This window comes from Panthera pardus, unplaced genomic scaffold, assembly GCF_024362965.1.
Source record: "Panthera pardus isolate Hobbes unplaced genomic scaffold, ASM2436296v1 HiC_scaffold_25, whole genome shotgun sequence".
Classification (NCBI taxonomy): domain Eukaryota; kingdom Metazoa; phylum Chordata; class Mammalia; order Carnivora; family Felidae; genus Panthera; species Panthera pardus.
Window position 1 is genome coordinate 44,720,804 of NW_026526821.1, and position 27,374 is coordinate 44,748,177.

The window sequence follows — 27,374 nt, forward strand, 5'->3', positions numbered from 1 at the left end:
AGAAATGCTTTCCCTTGGTTTATATATCTGAAACATGAGAATGGCATGGGCTCCCTCATATGTGACATTTGCAGTACATGGCTAACTTGGGACTGTGGGACAGATTGTATTTTTCCAAAGACGGCTACATCATTGCCCAAATTCATGTGTTAGCTCCCCATCAAGAGAGAAATCTAATCCCTTCCCTATGTATCTGGATACATTTGTGTCTCACTTGTAACAATAGAATGTGGCAGAAAAAAAATACTACCTTACTTCTGAGGATAATTTGGAAGAGGTAACAGAGTTTCAACTTTGCTTTCTGGAACATTCTTGTTGGAGCCCTGAGCTGCCATATAAGCAGTTATACCTGTCCAAGGCCACCACGCTGTGAGGAAGCCCAAAGTAGTCCGTGAGAAGAGACTGAATAGTCTGGAACTATAGGAAGTTAGAGAAAGATCCCCTGCCAGTCTCCAAATGTGCCAGCTGTGCATCCTCCTCCTCCTCCCCTCCCCCCGCCCCAGGCTCTTTGTTCCAGCTCCAGCTAACATCTGGCTGCAACCACATTCAGGACTCTCAGCCAGAACTACCCAGCCAAACCCTTCCTGAATTCCAGACCCTCAGAAACCAAAAAGATAATAAAATGATTATTGTTTTAAGTCACTATGTCTTGTGGTGATTTATTATGATGTAGTTAAATAACTAGAATGAATGAAGCCTCAATATATAAGGAATAAGGATTCTTTGTATGCCTAATACCTTTTGCAGTAGTTTTGTTTTGGATAATTTTTAAAGAAACAGTTGATAGAACAGAACGTGTCTCTTTTGAGAAGAATTATGTACCTCTCTAGATTGAGCGTATAAACTAACGTTTCCACTGGGAAACAGTTGAGTTATTTTCGGGTAATTTTCTTTCGTAGTTGCAGAGCTTTACCTATTGCTTTTGGCAAAAGTAAGTGATGGGACAGAATGCTGGAGAACTGTTTACTTTGTTCTTAAATGGGATAAAGCTTTAAAAACGCAGAAATTAAGAACATGGCTGCTATTTTCAAGGCCTTCTGAGGAAGTCCATGAAGTTCAGTAGCTTCCCTGTTGGCTATATAGTGAAGAAATGTGTCCAATGGTCTAGGCCGTAATTAAGAGAAGTGACCTCAAACAAAGAGTTGGGCAAGAAGATTTGATTCCTAATGGCATAGTGGCTATGTTATGGAGTCAGACTGCCTGCCTTGGTTGCTGGCTCCCTTGCATAATGGGAGCGTGACCATGGATTAGTAAATCCATTTCACTATGCTCTCATTGCTTCATCTGTTGTTACAAAAGTTGTCACAAGATTGAGTGATAATACCTGGGAATGGCTTAATACAATGTCAAGCATGTAGAGATTATTCAGTGCTGTCAGGATTTTAAGCTCAAGATCCAGAGACCTAGATCTAGTAAAAGGGAGGATAAAACACAGGAACTAAGAACCATCCAGAGATTAAAGTGTCTGACTCAGATGTGTGGTTAGTGGCTGTCCAAGGTGATTGTCTTCCCCAAATAGAGAGGGGACAGTTCTTCAGTCAACAGAGTACTATGCTCCCTTCCTGAAATGTCCAAATAAGTTATCAAGATTCCTTTGTAGAATTTAACATCTAAATTTAAAATACTGAAAGCAAACTAGGATTAAAAGGCAACTGCCTTACTCTGATATATGTTATGTACCAGCCACATTTAATGGTAGAATCCTGATGCTTTCACTCTGGCGTAAGGAACAAGACAAGGATGCCCTACCCATAGTCACTCCCATCTTATATCACGTGTCATCCTATCACTTATTCCACATTGTCCTGGCTATTTTACCAGACATTAAGGCAAGGAAAAAGAAATGAAAATTATTAAAATTAGAAAATAACAATTAAAAGTGTCTCATTCAGAGATTAATATACTAGTAACAATTAGAAAAGTTAAAAAATATACATGGTTTACCATATAAAAATACCACAAAAAATACCTAGGAAAAAATTAACAGCAGGTGTGCAAGAATGCCACACCAAAAAGTACCAAACATTGGGAGAAATTAATTAAGATCTTAAAAAATAGAAGCATGCACCCTGTTCATGGATTGGAATACTCAATATTTTAAAGATATCATTTGTCCCTTAAATGACTTATAGATTCTTTGAAATTCCAATTAGAGTCCCAGTGTTTTGTCCTGTATAAGTTGACAAGTTGATTACAAAATTTAAATGGGAATGAAAACTAATTATAATATCCAAGGCAATATTTAAGAATCACAACAAATCTGGAAGTTTCATACTAGTTTTAAGACTTGCTCTAAAGCTAAATAATTGATATTGTAGCATTGAAAAAAGGATAATCTAATAATAGATCAATGGGTAAGGAATGAGAATCCAGAGACAGACCTACAGATATACACTCACTTGACTTACATGGAAGGCTACCCTACAATTAAAAGGAAGAGAGGAGAGTCTTTTCCATAGCTGATACTAGGTCAGTTGTATATTTGTAAGGAAAAAAAAATTAAACTTGATCCCCGTGTCATACACAAAAATTATTTCAAGATGAACCATGGACTTAAATGTTAAAACTAAAACTATTAATATTCTAGAAGAAAACAAGAATATCTTTGGGATCTTGTAGTATGCAAAAAGTTTTAAAAACAGAACTGGTAATAAATGAAAAAGCTAGATAAATTTGACGGAATAAAAATTAAGAATTTTATTGATCCAAAGATGCTCTTAAAAGAATTAAAAAAGCAAGCCACAAACTTTGAAAAGATATTTGCAATATCTTTTGCATATGCATCCAACCAAGGACTCACATTCAGAAGTGTGTATATATCAGGCAACCCACTTTAAGAATGGACAAGAGACTTGAGCAGACACTTTATAAAGGAGGGCATTACCATGGTTACCAAATACATGATAATATGATGTTCAACCATAGATGGCCTCATCTCTAGCAAAAGCTGTTCTCACCAGAGAAATTAAAATTAATAGCACAATAGTATATCGTGATACACCCCACCAAGATGGCTAAAATGAAAATGACTGACAGCATACAAAGTGTTAATGAAGATGTAGAGAAATTGTAACTCTCTTACATTGCTGGAGAAAATATATATTGGCACAAGATTTTGGAAAAAAATGGCTGTATTGATTAAAGCAAAATATATATATGTCCTATGACACAGAGATTACACTGTACAGATTACCCAACAGAAATGAGTGCTTATGTCCACATGTACAAGACTGTTTATAACAGCTTTATTCATAATAGCCAAAAGCTGGAAACTTCCATTGTCTACATAATGATGGGAAAGGATGAGCTACTCACACATAACATCATGGATGAATCTCATGGACATAATGTTGACTTAAAGAAATCAAAGAGTACATATTGCATGCTTCTGTTTATATAAAGTTCAAAAACAGGCTAATCTAATCTATGCCACAAGTCAAAACAGTGATTATTCTTTGGGCTTATTGAATAGGGAAGGTTTGAGAGAACCTTCTGGAATGGTGTGAAAAATAATCAACCTTAACAGTAGTGCACTTTACTATATATAAGCTATGCCTCAATAATGTTTCCTCTTCCTTGTCTTTTGTTATGTGACAGTCTTTGAATTTCTTCCTACTCTTTTATGATGTTTCTGTCCGCACTAGCTTCTTTTGTCTCATTCTGTACCAGATTCTTTTCCAGTTCACTTATTTTCTCTTGCTGCAATCTGTGTCTTGGGCATCCTACTTGTAGCTTCACCTGTCTGCTCTCTGTAAGTGACCCTTACCCATGCATCTGTTGCTCCAATCTGCCTCTTCCTATGGGGTCATAGGACTGATGGGGACATCTGTTATCGAGCTCTCCACCATATTGTTCAGCCCCCTCACTAGCATCCTCTGGAGCTGTTGTATAGTCTAAGCTTTAGTTTCCTTAAGGATGAGGAAATCACCCCATCCCAAAGTGCTGGCCAGGGAGTCCTTACCTTGACTTGGAATGAGCTTTCCCCTAGTATCTGTCCTTTGGTTCCTAGATCTACCACTTTGCTGTTGCTGGTCACGTCTGATTCCTCTTTCACATGACTGAAGACGTCTTTCCTGCTTTTCCTTTTCTTCATGTCACACATTCAAAGCTCCTTCAAGCTTTTCCCCCAAGCCATGGCCACACATTTCATTTCTCTCCCCTTCTGGAGAGGCCCCAATTTTGTCACCGAAGTGTGGTACCCCGAATTAAATAGAAGACTTCAGCGTGACCTGGCTTCTTGAGACCATTACCTCCTTCATTGTGGATACTCTTTTCTGGACATAGAGTTATCCATTTATCTGTGTTAGTGCTATAACTGCCTGTTGGATTTCTTAATCAGGATCTTCCCCAAAACCTCAGACTCATCTCATCCAAAAATGAAATAATCATACACCTACTCACAGCAGCAATTCCTCTATCTTAATAAGCCCAGCAAGTCAGGTTGCTTCCTTCCCACATAGGCAATTTGACCTTGGCTTTATCAATCACAAGGGCAGCTGTCATACCACTTCCATATATTCTGTATTTGCATATGTGGGTTGGGGGAGGGGACTGTTTGTCCTGATGGAGATTATGCGTTTAGCCCTATTCACTTTTCAATTAGTGTTGGACTTCTCCACTTAGACTCAACTTATCCAAACATAAAAAAAATCATCCACCTGCCCGCACCAGCCCCTTCTCCTGACTTCCTCATCTTCTTGGTGTCCATAATGGATGCTTCCTCCTTGTATCTGGTGTAAGAGCTCTTGTGTCTGACATCTTCTTTCTGAGCAAGGTTATAGTTCCCTAGCTCAGCTCTTCATTAACTTCCCTAAGTTATCCTTCCACCTCCAGCACCCCTCCCCCAGACAGATTTCAGTGGCTCCCATCATACAATGGCAGCCCTCTCCTGAGTTCATGCCTTTCTCCTCCAAGGCCAGCCAGTATTCTCATGCCTCTGCCTTGGCACGTCTGCTTTTAGCCAGGTGGTTCTGTATAAACTAAATGCCTTGTCTCGTGCTCCCCTAGTTGAACCTGCACCCATCTTTGCCTCCCCTTCAGATGCTTACATCTAAAAACAGGACCCTGTTTGTGTCCCTACAGTGTCCATCTTAGTTAGACCTGGAACAAAATCCAGCAAATGTTTGTAAAATTGAATAAACACATGAATTACTTACCCCTTTCTTTAATTGGCAGAATAGAAATAGAAAGTGGTTGAAAAATCACTACAGATAGATATATGTTCCTAGAAATACTAGTCATTTCTGAAAATAAGGGGTTTCCAAAATAGTGAACATATTCATGAGAAAATTATTCAAAATAATCTTGTGGATCTTATTTCATTTAATCAAATGTATTTTTCATATTAGTACTACTTTATGTTCATCAATATTGTTATTTTTTTAAATTTAAATCCAAGTTAGTTACCGTACAGTGTAGTATTGGTTTCAGGATTAGAACCCAGTGATTCATCTCTTACATGTGACACCCAGTACTCATCCCAACAAGTGTCCCCTTAATGCCCATCACCCATTTAGCCCACCCACCTCCCTCCATCAACCCTCAGTTCTCTGTATTTAAGAGTCTCTTATGGTTTGTCTAATCAAATGTATTTAAATTTTTTTAATGTTTTTTTTTTTTTTGAGAGAGAGACAGAGACAGTGTGAACGGGGTGGGGGAGGGGCAGAGAGAGAGAGAGAGAGGGAGACACAGAATCTGAAGCAGGCTCCAGGCTCAGAGCTGTCAGCACAGAGCCCAAAGTGGGGCTCGAACTCACAAAATGTGAGAGAATGACCTGAGCTGAAGTCTTAACTGACTGAGCCACCCAGGAGTTCCTAATCAAATGTATTTAAACAAAGGTCAAAGAATTTAATTTGGAGATCCCGTGCTAAGGTTTAGATTGTTGAAGGTCAATAAATTCTGTAGCTTGTCCTTTGAAAGAAAACATTGCAGAGAAAAAAATGGTCAAACTGGAGAGAAGGTATGCCTCACGCTTGGATGTGAGTACGCTGAAGTGAGGAAAACTTCATAAGGACCCGGCAACCTGGCTTCTGAGGGAAAAATCCAGATTATTGGTTAAGGAAAATTAACCAGTATGTCCATTTTGAAGTGATCTGAGGTAACCTAAATTTTCTCCATAACACAAAAATCTTTGTGAGGAGAATGAAAAATAAATCAAATTGAATCCTTGTTTTTCATAGGTACTATATTTTTCTATTACCAAAAAAATATTTCTTTGAATATTGATGTTCCTAGAACTGTTACCAGGAGATGTTTTGTTGGGAAATGTTACTACTTTCATGCAAATACCAGCATTTGGAATGACTTATCAGTACAATTAGGGGTCTTTAGTCTGCTTTTATTGTGCCCTTTTCAGACAACAAATGGGGAAGGGATGAGAAGTCTTCTAAACTTACTAGAAATGTTGAAGTTTTGGAATTACCCCTAATTACTATAGTAATTCCTTCTCTCCCACCCCTATCAGTTTTTTTCTCAGGCACTGTTCTATGGTGGGGGTAGGTGGAGGGAGGATCTCTTTTAGAACGAGACCAGAGCAGAGGACAGGGTCAGCTTGACAGTATGAGCTGAAAGAGAGAGCAACTACTGTTTGTAGAGGAACCGCCCTGGGAAGGTCTTCAGAGGTTTACCCCACCAGAGGGGAGACCAGACTTCCAGCTAGTCTCTTGTTTTGCTTTTAAATTCCACCTGTCAGTAATGGCCATCCACATCCATATACCCAGTTCTTTTGTCAACAGCAAGATTTACATTTGTAAACGGCGTGAGAGGAGTGTACGATGTGTTTACATAATATGCTGTACATTAATCAAACATTGACAGGTTTCCAAGTGTTATTTGCCATGAAGATTTAAATGAGCAAAATTCTTCTTGGTCTTCAGAGAGAATCATGTGGATCACACACATTAATAATAGTTATAATACAATGCAGTAATCCATGCACTGAAAAAGGTATATAAATTAAGATGCATTAGCTAAGGGCAGTAAGGATTCCAGGGAGTGAGGGATACATGTGTTCAGGAACTCAGAGCGGACTTAGGGCATGATGGCAAGGACCACCAGGTGGGGCAGTGGTGATTGATGAAGCAAGGATGAATCTGGGCTTTGCCATGGACAAGCTGATGGTGCACACCATGAGCACGAGCTATAAAATGAGAATCAAATGCTGTCCATTTCAGAAAGCAGCTATAATGGCTTAAGAAAGTCACATGAGGGGCGCCTGGGTGGCGCAGTCGGTTAAGCGTCCGACTTCAGCCAGGTCACGATCTCGCGGTCCGTGAGTTCGAGCCCCGCGTCAGGCTCTGGGCTGATGGCTCGGAGCCTGGAGCCTGTTTCCGATTCTGTGTCTCCCTCTCTCTCTGCCCCTCCCCCGTTCATGCTCTGTCTCTCTCTGTCCCAAAAATAAATAAAAAACGTTGAAAAAAAAAATTAAAAAAAAAAAAAAAAAAAAAAGAAAGTCACATGAAATGTACTTAACACGATGCCTTGCATGTAATCAATTCTTAATAAATGTCAGCAGTTGCCTGCTATATAGTTCGAGATGGATTTAAAGGATGGGCAGGATTATAGCCAAGAGGTGGCAGTAGAGGGTAAGGCGTTTAGGCTGAGCAGCCACTGTGTGTGTGTGTGTGTGTGTGTGTGTGTGTGTGTGTGTGTGTGAGTGTGTGTGTGTGTGTGTTGCACACCAGCCACGGGGAAGGGGATATCCATGTGGTGTGGTGACCCGTAAGGCGTTGAGGGCTATTCCATAAGGAAATGCTGTTCAGTAGTGAACCACATATGTCATTTTAAGTTTTCTAGTAGTTTTGTTTTAAAATGCTCTTAAAAATGAGGTAAAATTAATTTTAATAATGTAATAAATTCAATATGTCCATTTCAACATGTGAACAATGTAAAGATTTTTTAATGAAGTGATTTACATTTTTTTAACTAAGTCTTCAAAACCTGGTGGATATTTTCTACTTACAGCACAACTCAATTCAGACTCCCCACATTTCAAGCCATAAGTAGTCATGTAGGGCTATTGGCAGCTGTATTAGACATCCCAGCCATACAGGGTCTTATTCTGATAATAGCAGCACAGTTTTCTTTGAGCTCTTTCTTTCTGTCCTTCCCCCTAAAGAAATAGATGACAGTGCCTTTCTCTGACACAGTTACTTTAAAGGAAATGGAAAAGAGAGAGAAAACATGCTCCAGGTCACCATCTTTCACAGCTGGCCTAATCCTGAGATATTGACTTATGTTAAAGAATGTTGGGAGATATTGGAACATAACCCTTCCAGATCATATTCACACAGAGGCTCTAGAAATCTTGTAACAAAGAAACCTGTTTTACTTTGTGTAACTCCACATTTCCCAATTCATTAGGATTATGGAACAATGTTTTCTTTTAACACTTAACTAACTTTGGTACCATTGATTGGCAGCCTGTTTTCTTCAATCTGCTTTTACCTTGAGGGTTTCAGTTTTTAAATATTTTATAAGGGCTTTAGAGCTTCCGATGAGTATTTCCCACAGTGCAATCACACCTAATAGATGCTTCATCTATATTTGTTTAATTAACAAATAGTTGTGATCAAGACACTTCCTCACAAATTTAGCTTTTCTCCACAGAGAAATGAGATTAAAAAAAAAATTTAAGATAATTTAAAGTTGTCAAGGTGAGAAACACTTTAGTATTCCTTCGAGAAAGTCTGGTTTGCTAGGCAACCAATGCAAGTTTGAAATGAATTTGCATTTGTCTTAGGAACACCACCATGTTGAAGTTCAATAACCAAGTGAAAACAGATACCCTTTGCTGAGGAAATGCCTCTTATGTGCATACTCTGTAAAACCAACACAGCAATGCTGGGACAGCTTCCCAGATCCTTCCAGCTGCTTCGCTCCGACTGATGGGAAGCCTGAGTCAGCCTGCTGCTCTTTTTAATGTGCAGTTACATTTTTCTTACATAAAAATGATCTTTATGTAGCTGGTGTTTTACGTTTCTGTATGTAAGATTTTATAACATGTCGTATAAGTCCACTGTTCATTCAGTTTAATATTTATACTTCCAAGATTTGTTTGGGCTTGGTAAGTTAATTGTATTTTTCTAAGTTCAAAACCACTTCGGAAGCTGGCTAATAGCATTTTGCCTGGTGGGTTTTTTTCCCCTCAGGGGCTCAAAAAACATCTTAAGCACTTAGGGCTGCTGCTGCAGCAACATTAGTGAAAAGTGAATATTGGCAGCAACACTTAATTCTATTTTGCCCATGTAGTAAGAGCACCAGCCACCTAAAACTCTAGTCTGATGTAAGAAGCACGGTAACTATTAAGATACGGTAGTGACAACGTATCCCCTTCTCCAGATGGCCAGATATGTTTTTCAGCCTCCCTGGTGTATTATTTTGTTAAATCAAAATTAGAAATAGATGCCAGAATGCTAGAACAACAGTATTAATGCAAATACTACTTCAGGCTCCATATTGTGTGATGCACCCTGGTGCATGAGCAAAGGAAGAATTAAGACCAGCAGCCCTGAGCTACACACATTGAAGCAACATAATAATTGAGCCCAAAGAACTGTAAATTTAGGGGTCCACAATACAACTGTTTTAAGATTTTTCAAATAGATGAATACACAGGCATATGTGCATACTGGAGAGAATGTACGTATGAGTGTGACCTTTCCTGTTTTGTCAAATGAAAGATTTGGATTATAAAATCCAAAATTATAATTTGAAATATAACTTTCAAAATGGGCATCTGTAAATATGGACTTATTCTTAGGGCTTCACACATCCTCTTTGGGAAATTCTGAAATATATCTTTATCCTGAGGACAGCGTTTACTAGTTAAATATTCTGGATCATCTAAGGGATTGTGAAGTCGGAATTTGGGGCACAGCCAGCCTTGTTTTAAGACAAGTTTAAAATACAAGTGAGTGGAATAGAAAACATCAGAATGTAAGAGCTAAGTATTGTTTTATAAAATGTTTGTTTCTGTTTTGTATGTATGTGTATGGTATAAGTCATGATGTGAAATGTATTTATTACTATGGGCAAAAGTCAAAAGAGTTTGAAAGCCATTAATTGCTAGATCACTGGTCCTTAACCTTCACTGCCCATTGTAATTTCCCAGTGAACTTTGAAAATAGGGCTGCATAGGTCCAATCCTCAGGTATTCTGTCATTGATTTGGGGTGTGACCAAAGCATGTTTGAGACTTCTTAGATGTGTAGCTGGGGACAAGAGCCTTGGAAGAGCCAAGCCTTCTAGCCAAGTTCTGTCAAATAATTCCACTGCCTGCCTTTGGGTTTGCATTTATTTAATTTGCCTTGGGACCAAGTTGTCCTACAAATTGGAATTGTGGCAGAGTACGGTGAAGGAGCAGAGAGGGCTTACAACGTAGATAACGTCTGCCCCAAGTGAAGGACAAGGGCGGTCTAGTGGGGTTAAAAAAAAAAAAAGGAAAGCTTCACAGTAGTTCAGAACACAGAAATGTGGAGGGAGAATGTAGAGAGTGGAAAAGAGACTGGAAAAATTTGAATTGTGTGAGCATTCCACCTACCATTCCACTCTGTGAGTGAACAGCCTGGAGTCAGCATGATATGGGCCCCCAGAGTCTGCTGTTTCCCCAGGTGGTCTGTTTATGGGTCGCTTCTCACTACTGCGAGCCTCTCCACACAGCAAACTGCATTTAAAGATAATTTCTTTTTTAACTTTTTATTTATTTCTTGGTGAAGTAAGTTCTATTCCCAGTGTGGGGTTTGAACTCATGACTCTGAGATCAAGAGTCACATGTTCTACCCACTGAGCCAACCAGGCACCCCCTTTTTATTTTTTATTTTATTTTAATTCCAGTATAGCTAACATACAGTGTTATATTATTTTCAGGTGTACAGTATAGTGATGCAACAATTCTATACATTACTCAGTCCTCATCTCTTGTGTTTTTTATTTTAGCCATTCTGACAGGTGTGAGATAATACCTCATTGTAGTTTTGATTTGCATTTCCCTGATGATCAGTGATGTTGAGCATCTTTTCATGTGTCTGTTGGTCATCTCTATGTCTTCTTTGGAAATATATCTGTTCATGTCTTCAGCCCATTTTTTAATGGATTATTTGCTTTTTGGTTGTTGAGTTTTATAAGTTCTTTATATATTTTGGGTACTAACCCTTTATCAGATTTGTTATTTGCAAATATCTTCTCCCATTTCATTTTTAGTTTTCTTAATTGTTTCCTTTATTGTGCAGAAGCTTTTTATTTTGATGTAGTCCCAAATGTTTATGTTTGCTTTTGTTTCCCTGGCTTCAAGAGACCTATCTAGAAAAAAAGTTGCTATGGCCTATGTCAGAGAAGTTGCTAAGTGTGCTCTCTTCTAAGATACTTATGGTTTCAAGTCTCACACTTAAGTCTTTAATACATTTTGAATTTATTTTTGTGTATAGTGTAAGAAAGTGGTCCAGTTTCATTCTTTTGCATGTAGTTGTCAAGTTTTCCTAACACCATTTGTTGAAGTGACTTTTTCCCTTTGCATATTCTTGCCTCTGCCAGAGATTAAGTGACCATATATATATGGGTTTATTTCTGGGATTTCTATCCTATTCCATGGATCTATGTGTCTGGTTTCGCTCCAGTACCATACTGTTTTGATTACTACAGCTTTATAGTATAGCTTGAAATCTGGAATTGTGATACCTCCACCTTTATTTTTCTTTTTCAAGATTGCTTTGGCTATTTTGTGTCTTTTGTGGTTCCATACAAATTTCAGGATTGTTTTTTCCAGTTCTGTGAAAAAATGTTGTGGGTATTTTGATACAGATTGCATTAAATCTGTAGATTGTTTTGGGTAGTATGGACATTTTAACAATATTTATTCTTCCAGTCCATCAGCATGGAATATTTTTGTATTTCTTTGTGTCATCTTCAATTTCTTACATCATTTTTTTTATAGTTTTCAGAGTACAAGTCTTGATTAAGTACCTCCTTGATTAAGTTTAGTCCTAGGTATCTTATTATTTTTGATGTAATTGTAAATGGGATTGTTTTCTTAATTTCTCTTTCTGTTGCTTCATTATTAGTGTATAGAAATGTGACGGATTTCTATACATTTATTTTGTACCCTGCAACCTTACTGAATTCATTTATCAGTTCTAGTAGTTTTTTGGTGGAGTCTTCAGACTTTTCTATATATAGTGTCATGTCATCTGAAAATAGTGAAAACTTTACTTCTTCCTTACCAATTTGGATGCCTTTTACTCCTTCTTCTCATCTGATTGCTGTGGCTAGGACTTTCAATACTATGTTGAATAACAGCGGTGGGAGTGGACATCTTGTTCCTGACTATTGGGGAAAAGCTCTCAGTTTTTCACCATCAACTATGATGTTAGCTGTGGGTTTCTCATAAATGACCTTTATTATGTTGAGGTGTGTTACCTCTAAACCTACTTTGTTGAGTGTTGAGGGTCTTTATCATGAATGGATGTTATACTTTGTCAAATGCTTTCTCTGCACCTATTGAAATGATCAAATGGCTTTTATTCTTTCTCTTAATGATGTAATGTATCACCTTGATTGATTTCCAAATACTGAACCATCTTTGCAACTGGGAATAAATCCCACTTGATTGCGGTGAATGATTTTTTTTTAACATAGTGTTGGATTCAGTTTGCTAGTATTTTATTGAGAATTTTTGCATCTATGTTCATCAGGGATATTGGCTTGTAGTTTTCTTTTTTAGTGGTGTCTTCATCTGGTTTTGATATCAGGGTAATGCTGGCCTCATAGAATAAATGTGGAAGTTTTCCTTTCTTTTCTATTTTTTGGAATAGTTTGAGAAGGATAGGTATTGACTCTTCTTTAAATGTTGGGTTCTCTTTTCAAACCATCTGGTCCTGGACTTTGATTTGTTGTGAGTCTTGATTACTGATTTAACATCATTGCTGGTAATCAGTCTGTTAAAATTTTATATTTCTTCCTGATTCACTTTTGGGAGGTTATATGTTTCTAGGAATTTATCCATTTCTTCCAGGTTGTCCAATTTGTTGGCATATATTTTTTTATAATATTCTCTTATAATCCTTTGCATTTCTGTGGTATTGGTTGTTCTTTCTCTTTTTCATTTCTAATTTTATTTATTTGAGTCCTTATTTATTTGAATCCTCTCTCTCTCTCTCTCTCTCTCTCTGTCTCTCTGTTTTTATAAATGAGGCTAAAGGTTTTTCAATTTTGCTGATCTTTTCAAAGAGCCAGCTTCTGGTTTCATTGATTTTGTTTGTTTGTTTGTTTCTGTTTCATGTATCTCTGCTCTAATCTTTATTATTTCCTTCCTTCTGCTAGTTTTAGGTTTTGTTTGTTGTTTTTCTAGCTCCTTTAGGTTTAAGGTTGGGTTGACTTCTCTTGCTTCTTGAGGTAGACCTGTATTGCTGTAAATTTCCCTTTTCAAACAGCTCTTGCTGAACCCCAAAGATTTTGGATTATTTTGTTTTCATTTGTCTCCATGAATATTTTTATGTCTTCTTTGATTTCTTGGTTGACCCATTCATTCATTGGTTAGTAGCCTGCAATTTAAACTCCATGTATTTGTGCTCTTTTTTGATTTTTTCTCTCATAGTTTCATATGAAATTTCTAGTTTCATAGCATTGTGGTCAGAAAAGATGCATGGTATGACTTTGATCTTTTTAAATTTTTTAAGACTTATTTTGTGGCTTAATATATGATTTATCCTGGAGAATGTTCCATGCCTACTTGAAAAAAATGTGTATATACTACTGTTGTAGGATTGAATGTTCTGAATATATCTGTTAAATCCATTTGGTCCAATGTGTCATTCAAAGCCACTGTTTCCTTGTTGATTTTCTGTTTGGATGATCTATCCATTGATGTAAGTGGGGTGTTAAAGTCCCTTACTATTATTGTATTACTATTAATTACTTCCTTTGTTATTTTGTTAGTTTGTTATTAACTGTTTTCTATATTTGAGAGCTTCCATGTTGGGTGTATGTTTACAATTGCTATATCTTCTTGGTGGATTATTCCTTTTATGATTCTATAGTATCCTTTGTCTCTTATTACAATTTTTCTTTTAAAATTTTAAGGCAAGTTGATTTATTCTCTTATGTTAGTCTTATGTTAGCAGAAGATGAATCTCTGCTGTATTTATGTTAGAAAGAGTGAGTTTTAGCAAAACGACATCATCAAATTAACATTAAATTAATCTTGTTACTTTGAATTGTATTGGTTTACATTCGTGTTCTTACATGACTGATAATTGTATATGGGTTTTATAATTATGTAGGATCATGATAATCAGGTATTTATACCTAGTTATTTTATGTTTACATACTTAATATTATAATATAAATAATATAATGGAGGAAGCACTTGAATTTCTGTCCCTTATAAGGATAACCTTTTTTAACTCACTGGCTTCCTTTGCTGTGTGTGACTGTGTGGCTCACTGTGAGTACAGTGGGCCAGTAAATTAACTCCCTATTTCTTGCATATCTATTAGCAAAGATTAGGAGACATTGTGATGTGATGTGAATGGCCCTTAAAACTTATTGGGACTATTTATCAATAATCTTATCTAAGTGTGAAATAAGAGTCAGGGGAAAAACCTGAATTAAAAAAGAAAGTGAGATTTAAATTGTTACCCAAAAAACATGATGATGACCATTGATATTGGTAATGGTAGCAGCAAACATTTATTGAGCATTCACTAAGTAACCTGCAATGGGCCAGTGCTTTCCATGGACTACTTTACAAGCATACCCCTTTGAAGTAGGTGCTATTCCAGTCACCCCACTTTACATAGAAGGAACCCAAGTTAAGTGAATTGCCTGAGAAACACAGCTGGGATTCAAGATCAAATGTGTTGCCCTGAGGCCTGAGAGCTGAAACTTCTCAAGTGTGAGAAGAGGGTCAGGGAGGCTGTTCCGGGCTAGAGCCTAACTCACATCCAGAGAACGAAGACATGCATGTGGCATCTGCACAGGAGTGTCCTGGAGGACGTGCTGGCAAGGGAGTCTGTCCAGTTACACAGCCTGATGGAGAAGCTGAAACTATGAAATATTATCAAAGTGTAAAAAACAAAAAGAGAGAGAAAGAGTCTTCTTATACTGATGTAGGGAGTTTTATAGGACATCTGGAGCATGGAATAAGTGGATGTAGGATGACACACAATGAACATTTATTTAGAAAAGAAATATATATGTGTAAGTATGTGTGTGGGAGAGAGAGAGAAAGAGAGAGAGAGAGAGATTAAATCTTTGAATGCACAGAAGTGATCTGGAAAGATTTAATCCCAAACTATAACAGTGTCTACCCCTGCTGAGGATGTGGGCTCCAGTTGTTAGTGGTGATGGTCAAAGGGACTTGAGCTTTGATCTAATATTTGTGTTTTGTTTCTGTTTGTTTGTGAGCAGTTTGACTACATTTGTGTGCTTGGGTGATTTTGGAAAGATTAAGGCATTGATACAAAAAATGAGATATGGAGATAATTTGGAATTTCATATTCAGGCTGGTCCCATCTTCAAAGTCCCAGACTGGAAGATTGCATGACTCTGTATAAGCTGATATGATGCAAGGGATAATAGAAAACAAAATGACACTTAACTGAAAGAGAAGACAGCTTGGTTGGTAATTAGCTCCATTTTTTAAAGTGAGAGTATTTTGGAGTTCTAGCATTGGCATAGGGATTTAAAGAACATTCTGGTAAAGTCCTTTTTTTTTATGTCTATTTAGAGACGGGGGAGAGAGAGAATGTGAGCAGGAGAGGGGCAGAAATAGAGGGAGAGAGAGAATCCCAAGCAGGCTCTGCACTGTCAGCACAGATCCTGACACAGATTCTATGAACCATGAGATCATGACCTGAGATGAAATCGAGAGTCTATGCTTCACTGACTGAGCCACCCAGGTGCCCCAGAAAGTCCTTCTTTAGGCCCAGGAGTAGGACTGAGTGTCAGAAAAGGAAGGAAAAGCCATTTGCTGGGCTCCCAGCTATGAGTGCATCCTTCCAGAACCAATGAGGCAAATCCGCTGTGCAGTTTTTCATGGTATTTTTTTAATGCTTCCAACCCTCTAAATGGCCAGTTCTGTGTGTTGTAGATGGAGATAAGAGATCCGGACTTCTGAACTTCTACTGGAAGAGATAAAATGTGCAAGCCCTTCGGGATGTTGGGGAGGCTGGGGTTGAACTGAAGAGGAAGACAGAGGCATGCTGATGTGAAGGGTATGTAATATCGAGATTATAAAACCCAGTGCATGGCACCCCAGGGATTTTTCTGGCTTCCGAGGTTCTACAATGCAGTTGGAGAGGTTGTGTGCTCTAGCTCTGATATGCTGGTATGGGTGTGACTTCTCTGACAGGGGCAGCTGCTTACCTGTTTCCAGGAATCTTAGGGATTCGGTGTATGATGCATTGGCCACAGGGCCAAACCAACACCAAGGTGGTTGAGAAGAACATAAACTGTAGCCACTTACTTTATGGAGCACAAAATACATGCCAGGCAAGGCTCTAAGCCCTTTAATGGATTAATCCTTTTAATTTTCACAATACCACCATGAGCCAGGTACAGTTGTTGTCGTTTTAGAAATGGGCCACCAGGGAGCACAAAGAAGCTGGTTACTCACTGAGAGTACATCGCGATGGTGGAGCTCCATCCCAGCATAAAAGCCTTACTCTGCTCCCTCTCTTCCTTTCTCATACATTTCCCACAACCTCTCTTCCTATCCCTGCTTTTCATCTATTTTTTTTTTTCATAGTATCTTAGGTTTCCATATGACAGAGTTAGCATCAGAGAAATGTCAGCATATGTCACTGGCAGATCGTATTTCCCCAAAATGGCCACAACAATATTGCTTAGAACCTTGCCATGCTCCCTCAGGCACAGAAGTTACTTTCCTTCTCCTGGAGTCTGGATGGAACTCAGTGACAGAGAGAGGGTGGTGGGAGTGACACTGAGTGACTTCAAAGCCAGATCATCAAAGATGACGTGGCTTGCACCTGGATCACTCATTCTCTAGGAATGCTTGCTTTGAGACCAGCCACCATTTTGTGAGGAAGCCCATTGGAATGGTGGCACTTGTGTCTTTCACCTTATATCTAGTCATACACATACCACTGCAGCTGCTTGACAACTATGAATAAATCTTATCTCTACATTGTCCAGAATGTGCACCATTTTACCCTACGCTTAGTAGGTGCAGAGCTCCAATAATAATGGAGGCGGCAGCAGGACCAAAATAGGAGGGTTTTTTTTTATTATGATTAAGGATAAATAAATGCATGTAAAATGTTAGACAAGTTTAATTCTTTAATTGTATTTTTTATTGCCTAATCCATCAGTTAACTTTTGCTGCCTGAAAAAACCACCCCGAGGGGCGCCTGGGTGGCTCAGTCGGTTAAGCATCTGACTCCTGGTTTCAGCTCAGGTCATGATCTTATGGTTCATGGGTTCGAGCCCCACATCGGGCTCTGTGCTGACAGTGCAGAGCCTGCTTCAGATCCTCTTCTCTCTCTCTCTCTGCTCCTTCCCAGATGATGTGCTCTCTCTCAAAACTAAACATTAAAAATTTTTAACAAACAGCCCCAAGATGTAGTAGCTTAAAATAGTAGCCTTTTTTTTTTTTTTTTTTAGTTTGGGACTCTGCAGGTTGACAGCTGAGGTGGGGTTCTGCTGGTCTGGCTGGCTCAGCTGGGCTGACATGAGCATCTTCAGTCAGCTGCCAGGTTGGTGATGGTGGCCTCCCCTGGGATGGCTCCCCTCTGCTCTGCATGTCTCTCATCCTCCTGCAGGTTAGGGCTCCGAGAGAGTGAGCATGCGTGGCTTCTTGAGTCTGGGGCTTGAAATGACACAGTGTGCATCTGCCAGATTCTTTTGGCCAAAGCAGGTCACAGGCCAATCCAGGTTCAAGAAGAGAGAACTAGACTGCAGCCATTGGTGGGAGGAACGGCAAAGCTGTCTTGCAAAGAGCAGGCCTATAGGAAGGGTGGAGAACTGTGGCTGTCTTTGCAACCCACAATACCACGTGAAATGCTAATATTGTACTGCGGGTATTAACAGCATTACGATAGAGAATGGTAGAAAGGAACCCACGTGTATGGTTGATAATTTACGAGATAAATGGAACTAGGCTGAGAAGAGAGGACAGCAAGAAGAAGCCGAGATGGGGAGAGAATAGAAGAGCCATGGGCCATTCTGTCCGTTCCCTTCCTGCCTAACTCTGTAAAAGGGGGATTGAGATGGGACGGGCATAGTAGAGCACAGGGAGAATAGTTGGTAGTAAAGACTTTCTTTTCTTTTGCTGTTCTCTTCTCCCCCATTGCCAGCTGGGGGTGGCAGGTGATGAAGGTGTGACTCTCACGTCTAACTTGGGGGAGCCAGCAGGGCTCCCCAGAGGAAGAAGAAGGGTCAAATGATCTGTCTGCCTAATCGCTTTGTTCCCATGGGATTTCAGGAAGGCTTCAGCTTATGAACACTTGGCCCCTTGAAACTACCACAACATTTATTGTCATATTTCATCATCATAATAGCCCTATAAGGGTGGGCTCATTATTATCCTTGCTTTACAGATTGGGAAACTGAGTGCTAAGAGGTCAAGTAGCTTGCCCTTAATCACAGTTGGGCAGTGGCAAAGGCTGGGTTCAAATCCGGGCTGTGCAATGGCTTCTCTAGCACACTTGGCTGAATCCTGTGATGCCAATGTGGCCTGAAGGTTTGACAGAAATGGTGGCCCCCATGCAGGTGTGATCAGAGAACATGGGGCTTACTCCTTTCCCTTCCCTTGGCCTGGCCTTCATTTGGATCCAGGTCTGAGGAGCATGCTACAGAAGGGCAGGGCTGGTGGGATGACATCACCAGAGGAGAATTTGTCAAGGAGCAAGTAAGCAGCTATCTTTGGGATGACCCCCACCTTCCCCTGGGTAAGCAGGAGTGGGTCATTTTCAATCCTACCTGGGTGATCCATTTCCTTCCACCCCCTCTCCACCCCCCCCCAGCTGAGTCCTGAGGCCCCAGGGGCTGGGATTGAGTGCCCTATTTCATGGCACCTAGAGGGTGCTTTGGAAGGGTCTAGAACAAACCTAGGTCTCTGCTCACCAGATCAAAATCCTCAGTCTACTACTGGGCCCATCCTAAATAGTTCCTCTGGAAATGCCTCCCATGCCTTAGCCAAGCACACCGAGGGCACAACCTGACTGGTGTCTTCCCCTGGACTCTTGTATCTTCTCTGATTCTTGGGTTTCTCCTCCATGTGACAGAGTCTCACTAATTACATATAATCAGTGGAGAATGCTTCATTCTTTCTGTTGCTCTCCCTGCTCACCGTTTAAAGGCTCATGCTGCCATCAGCTGGCTGAGAAATTTAAAGTGGTTTGTGAAGAATTTATCTCTTCTTGTCATTCTTTTTTCCTAGGTATTTTCCTCAGTCCTCCCCGTTCTTTCCAACATGCAGATGCAGCTTAGAAGCCCGATAGTAATAAAGAAAAGCAAGTCTTGCTTGAAAATAGTAACATTTCTTTATGGCTTGCTGTGAATCATGTCCTGTTCTAGGCATGTAACACATTCTTTCCTCACACAGTCCTGAGAGGTAGAGAGGCACTGTTTTTGTCCCCGCTTTACAGAGGAGAAAACTGAAAGCAGTGAAGTCATCTGTGTATCATGGTCTCTGGGACATTCAAGTGCTTGATGAATGTTAGTTTTTATTTGTAAAAATGAGCCGTGCTTAGCTTGAGTCAAGAATTCATGTGCTGGGGCACCTGGGTGGCTCAGTCCATTAAGCATCTGACTATGGCTCAGGTCATGATCTCATGGTTCGTGAGTTCAAACCCCGCATCAGGCTCTGTGCTGCCATCTGGGAGCCTGGAGCCTGATTCAGGTTCTCTCTCTCTCCCCCCTCCCGCCCCTCCCCTGCTCACACTGTCTCTCTTTCTTTCTCAAAAATAAACATTTAAAAAATTATATATAAAAAAGAATCATGTGCAAATATTTATATGGGCATTGATGCTCAGACAGGGAAGGAGAGGGGTGGAACTGAGAAGGGGGAAGGCCATCAAGATGGACCATGAGTGGGTGACACTGAGAAACTGGGGCTTAATCCCGCTGGGGATCTGTGGGAGACAGTGTAGGATAGATCTTGGAATCATCCCACCAAAGGACATGGAAGCTGGGGTATTCTTGGAGAAATCATGGGGATCTTTTTAAAGTAATTGTGAATTTCATCACTCTATCCTGTGTGTTGCCACCCATTTGTCCAGGGAAGGAAACCGGGAAAAGCTATTGTGCATTACTCCCCTTGGCTTCCTATACTTCCCCTGTGTTCTCCGCATCAGCTGTCCCGGTCACAGTGCAGCATACCGCCCCCAACCTCAGTGGAAAATTCATAATAAGCATTTATTTAGCTCATACAACTGAAAGTTGGCTGGGGTTTGGCTGATCTGGGTTGAGCTCAGCTGGGTGGCTCTGCTTCTGGCATAGGTCCAGCTGGGCTTGGCCTCTCTTGGCTGAGGTCTAGGCTCAGGCCTGCTGCACCTGAGCATATTCTATGTCAGGCTTGTGGGCAGCTGGTACTCAATGGAAACTCTGTGTGTGACCGTGACAGAAGCATAGGGGTGCAGGTGGAAACCCAAGAGGCCTCTTAATAGACCTTTCTATATTACCTTATTGACTAAAGCAAGTCACACAGCCAAACCCAAGGTCAGAGGCAGAGAGGTATATTCTGCTTTTACTGGAGAAGCTTCTGCTACTGGCCGTGGCTTAGGATCAGTAAGGCACTCTACTGTGTTTCCTCTGTCAGATGCTAAAGTGTGCAAATACAATGTGAAATTTAAAAGTTTTACCAATGCCAGTTTTCGTTATCACTTTGGGCAAAGTCCCAAATCTTTAACAATATTCTAATTTCTAATTAATGGGAGATGAAATGGTTCTTTAAAACTGCACACCCTCAGGTTCCAGAAACCTCTTTGCTGTCTCAGACCTCAGCTGGAGATTGTTGCCTTATCTCCTACGATGAAGTCTCAGTGTGGACTCACAAAGTGTCTGGAGCTGTTGAGCTCTGCTGTCCCACCGTGACAACTTGTTACCACCTGGGCAGCTGCCTAAATGGCATCTGCCCCTGCCAGTTGCTCAAGCTTGTCAGAATGAGATAAGAGCAGCAAGTGGAATGAATAAATTGTCAATTATATTGATGGGTGTATTTTCCTGCATTTCAGGAGAAGGATTGAATCCTGTAAAAATCTCATTTCTCTGCTTTTCTCAGTGCCTTGGCTCTCTCATCTGGCACGACTGCAGCTTGGCTGGAAGGAGAGGAGGCAGAGCTTTTATGTTGGTTGGAATTTGCAGCCATAAATTTGCAGGACTTTTTCCAAGTTAGCATGGAAAAGACTTGCCGTTTTATGCTTTTTGTGAGTTGTAAGTCATAAAGCATATGCTCAGGGTGGCTTGACTGTTGTGTTCTTGGCCCTGTAAAGGAGGTCTGCTGAAAAAATAACCTAAGCCTTGAACGATTAAACGTCTTTGCAAATGCTCATAAGTTATTTTTACTGTGTCCATGTAGCAGCCGAGCAATCAAGGGAACACAGACCTTGATGCTAACGTCTTGACGATGGCACCTTCTTTGTCCCAATAGAGCATTCTAATTAGCCCATGAAATCATATGCTTCATTAATACTAAATCAAAATGCCTGTGAACTTAGTGGTTTGTTTCTGTTTTTATAAATGCACAAGGGTGGAGCAGAAAGTGCCGGATGTGTGAGCCAATTACTAAGTGTCACTTCTTGGTGGGAAGGATGGTGGGGGTGGGTAATTGAGACAGGGAAGGGAAAGCAGTTGTGTTAATGGGCAGATTACCACTGTGGGCAAGTGGGGCTCCATCCTGCAGGCGAGCTCTGGGAGAGTATTCGACCTCAACTCAGAGTTGCTTCACCAAGGAGTGAGGTTGCTGGGGTATTTTATTCACCAATTCCCATCCATCACTGGTGAGAAACATTTCAAGGGCCAGTGACTCACTGGTCTTCTGGTCCACTCATGGGTGAGTCAAGCCTGCTGCTGTCAGAGTCTTCAGAAAGAGTGCCACTGGTACTTGCTGTGAAAACCCTAGACAGCTGTGGAAGTGGTAGGTGCTGAGGGGACATGGTGAGGCGCTATTGGCATCTGCTATAGGGCACTCCAGAGATTTGGGGGAATGGAAGGAAGGAATTTGTAGCTTTTGAAACTGAGCACAGCAGGGGCTAAATACCGTGAAGGCCTTTAGACTGAATGGTGAGCATTCGTTTGGATGGTTAATTTATTTACATTTGGCACAGACATACAATGAAACACTATACAACCATTACCAAAAGAGGGAGAGTTAATGTGCTGACATGAAACTCTATTCAAGTTATAGTTTTGGCTAGAAAGAAAGCACAGTGCAGAACAATATGTGTAGAATATGCTACCTTTTTTTGTTTTTTAATTTGACAGAGAGAGAAAGCTAGAGTGGGGGAGAGGGGCAGAGGGAGAGAGAGAGAATCTGAAAGCAGACTCCATGCTCGGCATGGAGCCCAACATGGGGATCAGTTCCCACGACTGCAAGATCATGACCTGAACCAAAATCAAGAGTTGGTTGCTTAACCGACTAAGCCACTCAGGTGCCCCTAGAATATGCTTTCATGAAAACATTGGTTTATAATTTACATGTCATAAAATTCACCCATTTTAAGTCTACAAATATGAGTGTTTGGGTAAATACATACAATTTTCTAGAAATTTCATGTAAATGGAACCATATAATATTTGGACTTTGTGTCTGACTACTTTCACTTAGCATATGTTATTAAAATTATTCACATCATAGCATATGTCAATAGTTTGTTCCCTTTTTTACTGTGGAATAGTATTTCATTGTATGGATATATCACCTTTTTGTTTATCCATTCTACAGTTGATAGAAATTTGGTTTGTTTTTTTGTTTTATTATTGCAAATAATGCAGTAATGAACATCCACATGCAGTCTTTATGTGAACATATATTTTAATTTCTCTTGGGTAGGTACTTAACCAGTGAAATTTCTGGGTTATATGGTAAGAATATGTTTAGTTTTTTAAGAAACTGCCACACTGTTTTCCAAAGAGACTGTATCATTTTATTGCATTCCCACAATGTATGAGGGATCCAGTTTTTCTATATCCTTACCAACAACTGGTATTGTCCATCTTTCTGAGGTTAGTCATTCTTTTTTTTTAATTAAAAAATTGTAATATTTATTTATTTTTGAGAATGAGAGAGAGAGAGTCTGGGGGAGGGGCAGACAGAAGGGCAGAGGATCTGAAGCAGGTTCTGTGCTGACAGCAGAGAGCCCAATGTGGGGCTGGGACTCACAAACTGTGAGATCATGATCTGAGCCGAAGTTAGATGCTTAAGCAACTGAGCCACCCAAGTGCCCCGAGGTTAGTCATTTTGATAGAAGTGTAATGGTGTTTTATCGTTTCCTAATGAAACTTTATTTGCCATACTTTATTTGCCATTCATATATCTTCTCTGGGGAAATGTCTATTCAAATCTTTTCTCATTTTTCTTTGTTTTCTTATTGATTAAGAAGGGTTCTGGACTGTTGTAATTTTTTTCTGTAAGGTCAAAATTATTTCCAAAGAGAAAGTTAAAAAAAAAAAAAATCCCTACCTCCATCATTGTCCCCGTGTCCCGTCAGAATGGTACACTCAGGAATTGTCTTGTGGCGTTACATCCTCAGTAAAAGAAATAAAAGGAAGGGCGAGATCAGATTTTTGATCTTTTGCCAAGAAGTGTCATTGGTAAGGACACAGTGGATCTTTATTTATTTTTTATTTTTAAAAATTTGTTTAAATGTTTATTTTTTTTGAGACAGAGACAGGCAGAGCATGAACGGGGGAGGGTCAGAGAGAAGGAGACACAGAATCTGAAACAGGCTCCAGGCTCTGAGCTGTCAGCACAGAGCCCGACGCGGGGCTGGAACTCACAGACCCCTACATCATGACCTCAGGGGAAGTCTGACGCTTAACCGACTGAGCCACCCAGGCGCCCCTAGGACACAGTGGATCTTTATTAAATCAAAATATACTTCCTCAACTACTTTTTCTCTGTGAATGGGAAATTGGTGATTTAAAAAATGTCCAGATGTTGGATAAAGCAAAACATGAAAGGGCTCGTTATAATCTTTCTTTTTTTCAGTCCCTGCAGAGGTCATCTTCCTCAGCCTTTTCCCTCCGCATATGGTAAGGTCAGGCACTTGCTGTGTGTCCTACTGCCAATGTAGATAGATTCAGATCTGGGGAGCAGAGGAGTGAGCCGAGCTGGTTCGCCCATGGGCACAGGCACTTGCTTCAGGGCGCCAGCGTGTTCCCCAGTGGCGCCCCCATTCACATCTTCTCCGCGTTGACACTGTGCACAGCCAACGGGTCTGTGGAGTTGCCTCTCTTTCACTTCCTGCCAAATCTGCTACTTCTTCTACATTTTCTCATATAACGAAAGTGAACTAAATATATGCCTGTAGCTAAATTTACAAAGTTCAAGCAGAAATGAATAAGCTAGTTACCTAATAGCAGATGGAGTATAAAGAACAATGAGATGGAACAGAGATAACGGCGGTCCGCATGCCATCTCCTTGACTTAATGGCTTTCAGGTTTTCAAATATTTAATGCGTACCAATTATTCATTCTTTCATTCATTCATCGAATCTTTAGGAAATCCTACAATGCATCAGACACTTTGTGAGGCCAGAGGGTGTTGGTAGTGAACCAGTGTGACAAAGTCCTCCGCTCTGAGATTCTCACACTCCTGGGAGAATTAGACAATATATAAGCAAGTAAATACACAACATATTCCAGGTTATACTAAACATTACAAAATGAAACAAAATACAGTGAGGAGGTAGAGACGGATGGAGTCATGAAAATTCTGGAAGGATGGACTACAGAGGATTAATAGATCTAATTGTTTAAATCTATTTATTTATTCATTTTAGAATTTATTTTCAAATTTTCCTATAACAAACTTGTATTGCTTTTGTAATAAAAAGGTTATTCTAAATTTACAGTAAAACAGTAGATTTGAATGTTTACTTGGTTAATCAGATCACTTGGTTGTATCCTAGTTTTTAACCAAAAATATTGAAAAAAATCAACTGGAAAATAAAACATAGTCTTTATTACCTGGGGGTGTGGTTTCTTAACATGTTAGGAATTTTGATATTTGGAAATACAAGATAAACAAATTACAAAAAACCAGGAGTGTTTATAAAATGCTTTCCTGATTGGTAATTTGAAATGATTAATAATCCCTTCGAGTCTTGGTAAATTGTAAATTTTGCTACTAGTTAGATCAAAGTAAACAATGGTAGCATTAAATGAAAGATGCAGGGACCAAAACATCTGAGCCCAAAATGCTGTTTCTGACCTTGTTTTGTTTTGTTTTTACTGGCAAATGGGAGCACAAAGGTGTTTCTAGGAGTTCACACAACAAAACATAAAGTGGAGATTTCAGCCACTTAGTTAGCTTGGCCCAAGAAAACTCCCAAACTTGGAAAATTCAGACAACGATAACGGATTTGAAGGCATGACCCAGGCTATTTCCTGGAGGCCCAGCTCCCCAGAACAGATGCCTGTGTGTATGGTATGTGAGGGGTGATCCTTCCTGCCCTCTGCCCTTCTCCCACCTCGGTGCTCCTTTTCACTGATTGGTGCCACTTTCTGAAAGAGGTGACATTTTATTTCATAATACCACCACTTAGAGCATAACAAATAACTAGTGGGGTCACACAACACCCCCACTCAAGACCCTTACCCCAAATCTTCCTGCCTCATACTGTCAAGTTGTTCAGTTTCTGGCTCATACTGATTTCAAAATCTATTTGGCCATCTCTGGTGCTGGAATAAACCAAATCTTATCCAAATATGATCTCCATTTTATGTTTTGTAAACTTGGTCATGTTTTCTTGTAACTAACCAATTCAGATGCATACTTATCCAGTTAAGCACCAACAAAGAAACTCAAAATTTGTGCCCACATGGATTAGTCATTGGCTTGTACATTAAATCAAAGCTCTATGGCCCTACTCATTGTTTCTAATAATTTCCATTGTTTCAAAGTGATTGATTTCAACAGCTCCGAGGCTTGTTTTTTGTTTATTTTTTTACTTGCTTATTGATTGGATTCTTAAGGAGCCCAACTTCTACTCCCTTATTTTGTATTCCTAGGTAACTCATTACTGAAAAATTGAATGATGCTACTCCAGAGAATGCTTATAGTAATGAGGTAGGAATTTTATCTACAGAGATAAAGAATGCTCTAAGCAAAAGTTAACATTTTAGAGTTTTATAGTATTCAACAAAAAATAAAGAAGGTGTCTAAAGGACTATTTGTGATGGAATAAAAAATAACATATTGGCTCCTTTTTTCTTATAACAAATACCAACTTCACTAAAAATAATCCATTTATTTTCATGTAACTACTTTATGCACTATACTAGTTCCGTTTTTCCCCAAGTAGATGTATTGGGCTTTGTTTTGAAAATGTGCCCTCTTCTGCCTTCTTTGGACTTTGAAAAAGCAGAAGTTATACTGACATGCTCAGCGTGGTATTTGCTGATGTGTGAGTGTGTGTGTGGTTTTAATTTTTAGTTGTTTTTTTCTCCCTCAACCTTTTCTTTTAGTTAATGGGAATCACATTACATTTTCCACTCCTGAGCACTGTGATTCATTGCCATCTATTTCCTCCGGAGCTCACTACCCCACAGAGTCCTCTGGGAAATTGATTAGTCACCATCGAGCAAGGCACCTTGCGTGCCCGTGGTCAGCATCTACTCCAACAACTGTGTCATATGGAGGAAGATTAAAGTTTCTGTAGCATCTTCCTTTGGGGAAGTAATAGGGCGTCAGTTTGCGGGTCTGTGGTTTCATCTTTACAATGTAATATACAAGCAAGTTGGATATTACAAAAGACAGATGCCTCATTAGGTTCAGAAAATTATCAGGCACACTTCTGTCTCAGGAAACAGACATTAAGAGTTGGTCACAGCCCCTTGCACTGTGGCACACATATAGTGTTTGTGGATGGGTTGAATCTTAATATATTGATGCAGTTTTGAAAAAGCTGGAACTGATTCATTTATCTCAAATATATTCTTGTCTAACCCACTTGGGTCTAATGGCAGAAAGTTTCAAGCCAAAAGATTTTTCTTCATAGGTCAGACTTACAAAGACATTTCTAAAGTCCTACCTTAATCATATCAATTATGGTCTTTAGGTTTCAACTTGCATTTAGCATTGCTGATCGACAGCTTGTAATCACCTATCCATAAAATACAGTTGTGATCTTACCTCCATCTGAATACCACCTAATCTTAGGGTGCTTAGCTTGCTATCTATGCAGTCAGAAGAACTC

The 27,374-nt window shown here is 39.7% G+C and overlaps 1 protein-coding gene across 3 annotated transcripts in view; it reads left to right on the forward strand.

Annotated features, from left to right (window-relative positions):
* RIN2 (Ras and Rab interactor 2) overlaps nucleotides 1–27,374 on the forward strand; it is a 224,529-nt gene that overhangs the window by 30,263 nt on the left and 166,892 nt on the right. For 2 of the 3 annotated variants that reach the window (XM_053890465.1, XM_019462404.2), the window contains exon 1: nucleotides 16,084–16,207. The exons of the other annotated variant lie outside the window; for it this stretch is intronic. The gene's annotated coding sequence lies outside the window, so the exon portion shown is untranslated. Of the gene's footprint in view, nucleotides 1–16,083; nucleotides 16,208–27,374 lie in introns of those variants that run through there. 3 annotated transcript variants of the gene reach the window in all.